General features: G+C 43.2%; 1 pseudogene; it reads right to left on the reverse strand.

Moving 5' to 3' along the window:
• Positions 1 to 2,286: 2,286 nt before the first annotated feature.
• Positions 2,287 to 3,353, reverse strand: LOC115940150 (glucose-6-phosphate 1-dehydrogenase-like; annotated as a pseudogene).
• Between the last annotated feature and the right edge of the window lie 354 nt (positions 3,354 to 3,707).

The following is a 3,707-nucleotide window of genomic DNA, read 5'->3' on the forward strand; positions in this document are numbered from 1 at the left end:
CACATCCTACCTTCCAGAAAGTGGTCGTTTTTCTGTTCAGAGAGTTGTTGCTATTCTTTTCTTCGATCTCCTGTTGAGTTCGTAGGTGTTCTGAATGGTGTGATAACCATCTGGCTGAATTTCTGGAACCAGAGGAGATTTAGGTCTCCTACTCCTCTGCCATCTTGGACTCTCTCCGAGGAAACCACCCTTAAAAGGATTTTACACCACCCTGGAAGGAGTCCTCCACCCTTTACTGTGTGACAAAAACCTGATTGGATGCCAGGCTCAGGGAGGGTTAATCTGATTAAAACTGCCCGCTACAAGCTCATAAAAACCCCTAGACTTAGAAATTCCAGTGGCAACCCTCTCAGGTCCCCTCCCTCCTCTGGAGCTTTGTATTTTCACTTTGCTATCGCTCAATAAACCTTGCTTTGCTGCTTAAAACAAAACACCTTTTATTTTATTATTTTTAAAATATTTATTTAGGGGCACCTGGGTGGCTCAGTTGGTTAAGTGACTGCCTTCGGCTCAGGTCATGATCCTGGAGTCCCAGGATCAAGTCCCGCATCGGGCTCCCTGCTCAGCGGGGAGTCTGCTTCTCCCTCTGACCCTACCCCCTCTCATGCTCTCTCTCTATCTCATTCTCTCTCAAATAAATAAATAAAATCTTTAAAAATATATATTTATTTATTTTTAGGGGCACCTGGGTGGCTCAGTCATTAGGCTGAGCCTGCCTTTGGCTCAGGTCATGATCTCAGAATCCCTGCTCAGCGGGAAGCCTGCTTCTCCCTCTCCCACTCCCCCTGCTTGTGTTCCCTCTCTTGCTGTCTCTCTCTGTCAAATGAATAAAATCTTTAAAAAATAAAATAAAATATTTATTTATTTTTAAAGTAATCTCTACACCCAACATGGGGCTCAAAACTCACAACCCCAAGATCCAGAGTCACATCCTCTATTGATTGAGGCAACTGGGTGCTCCCTATTGTCCTCTTATTTCTCATAGGGTTATGCTCAAAGTTTGGTGGTCTTCATGGAGTAAGATGCAGGTGTTTGAGAAGTGTAGAATTGTGGTCTCACTCCAGCACCAAAAATGACCAATTCTACATACACAGCATAAATTCAGAGAGCGTGGCCCCTGACCTGATACCTGAGTTCTTTCTAAGTCAGCACTGGGCAATCTCCTCCTATCTGCGCCTGTCCTACAAGGCCTAGGCATTTTCCATTTACATTATCTTGAGGGATCTCCAAGGCAAGTCTGATCATGGCCTGCCACAATCTGTTTTCTTGCTGTTTGAATTTGCTTGATATCATTTTCTTTTCCTTTATTTGCAGTCTTTTCAGATTTTAAGTGCATCTTTTAGAGACAAGATGTAACTGGATTATATTTCCTGGAGTTTTTTTTTTTTTTATTTGTTCAAACTGAAAATCCCTATCAATCAATAAGTAAATTTAACCCATCACATTTATTATGAGTACTACTTGGTTACGACTTATTCCTACCTACTTTTTGTTCTTTTATTTACTTTTCTGCCTTTTGTTGGATTACTGGAATTGAAATTCTATTACTTTTAATGGTTTGGAATTTATATATTCTGTTTGTAGTCTTCTACGTTTTGTTTGTATGTTCTTTGACATATCAACTAAATTTATCTTTTTCTCACTTTTATTGTTAATAATTACCTATTCCTAGTGAGAAAGGAAACTTAGCATGCTTTTGCTGCTCTCCATTCCATCCATGATGATATCATCTGTGGTTTTCATTCCAGATTATTATTGAATTTTTTCATAAAATTAACATTTATTTAGACTAAAGTTTTTTCTTTCACTAATCACTATTGCATTACTTTTTCTTGTTTTTTCCTCTTTCTGAAACAACTCCTCTAATAATTTTTTCATAAAGTATCTGTAAATGAAAAAGGAATTCTTTTTATATGGGAGAATCTCATTTTGCCCTCATGTTTGAGTGGGAGAATAGACTATAAATTTTTAGATTTCAAAATTATTCTCTCATCATTGATGGGGCCTGGGTGGCTTAGTTGGTTGGGTGGCTGACTCTTGATTTCAGCTCGGGCTATGATCTCGGGGTCCTGGGATCAAGCCCCACCTCAGGCTCCACACTCAGCGGGGAGTCTGCTTGAGGATTCTCTCTCTCCCTTTCCCTCTGCCCCTCCCCCTCTCATGCTCTCTCTCTCTCTCTCAAATAAATGAATAAATCTTTAACAAAATTATAAAATGAAAGGATTGATCTTAAACCTTTTCTCCTATAGATAGGAAAACTCTGGCCCAGGGAAGAGGATTGCCCTTATAAATGGCAGGATGAGAATTAGAATCCTCATTTTAATGACACTGACTCAATCATTTCTTCATTCATTTATCAAATTAACTCAAAAAAATATTAAGCACCAGATACTAGAATCTATCCTACTATAAGCACGGCCTTATCTGCATTCTTGGGCGCCACACTGGAGAATAAATAAGTGTAGTATATTGTTTGCCTGCATCTCTGAGATACGTTTTAACATCTTCTTCTCATCACAGACATCATTGGAATCAGTGGAGACCGGCTTCTCCATTGCCACCAGACACAGTATCTGCAGGAGGTGGTTCTGTATTACATCCTGGATGATCCCAAATTCTTCAAAGTAGCTCCTGCGGCCCTCAGTGCCAAAGGGCTCCAATGTTGTCCTGGTTCCAGATAGGGCTGAAGATCCTGTTGGCAAACTTCAGCACCATGAGGTTCTGGACCATCTCCTTGTCCAGGTAATGGTCGATGCGGTAGATCTGGTCCTCCCAGAAGAAAGAGGAGATGTTGTTGGAGAGCCAGCTGGAGCTTTGCCAGTCTCTCTGGAAGGGCTTCTCCACAATGACATGGTTCCAGCCTGTCTGGCTCATGCAGGTGTCATGGATGTTCTTGGTGACCGCCTCATAGACAGTGGGGGGCAAGGCCAGGTAGAAGAGGTGGTTGGCCTGCTGCCCCTGGTGGAGGGCATTCATGTGGCTGTTGAGGCACTCATAGGAGGCGGTGTCATCATACTGGCCAGGCACATAGGAGTTGTAAGCAAAGAACTCCTCCAGCTTGGGCTTCTCCTCTGGGGTGGCTTTGAAGAAAGGTTCATTCTGTTTTCATATGTCTGCCACTATGAGGTGGGAGTGGGTATAGCCCACGATGAAGGTGTCTTTGGGCAGAAGGCCATCCTGGAACGGCCACCAGATGGTAGGGTAGATCTTCTTGGTTAAGTTGCCTGATGCACCCATGATGATGAAGATATGTGTATCAGGGTGATGGAAGGCATTGCCCTGGTACAGCTCTTCCCTCAGGATCTCACACACTTGGGCCCAGCTTAGGGCCATCTGCTCCACCAGGATGTTCTCTGTGCCTCACCGCCAGGGACTCACAGCAGGGGAGTTCCTGGCCAGTTCCCCAGGCTGCCCCTACACCTCTCTTAACCAGTGGGGGCGGCTATGGTTCTGAGCAGACCGGCTTCATGCAAGGTGTGTGGGTGGAGCCTCAGCATCCCCTCCCCCTGGGGGCGGGGCAAGCCCTCAAATTTATAAACTTTTTGGTATTTTTTTTTTCCTTTCCTTTTCTCTGTTCTCCTCTGGTATTTCTGTTATGTGTATGATGGAGCACTTGGTGATGCCTCACAGGTCTCTAAGACTTTATTCATTTTTTGCCGTCTTTTTCCTTTTCCTCAGACTAGATGATATGCATTAATTTTTTTTTT

This window comes from Leptonychotes weddellii, unplaced genomic scaffold (assembly GCF_054177405.1).
Source record: "Leptonychotes weddellii isolate Sample4059 unplaced genomic scaffold, ASM5417740v2 HiC_scaffold_18944, whole genome shotgun sequence".
NCBI classification, from domain to species: domain Eukaryota; kingdom Metazoa; phylum Chordata; class Mammalia; order Carnivora; family Phocidae; genus Leptonychotes; species Leptonychotes weddellii.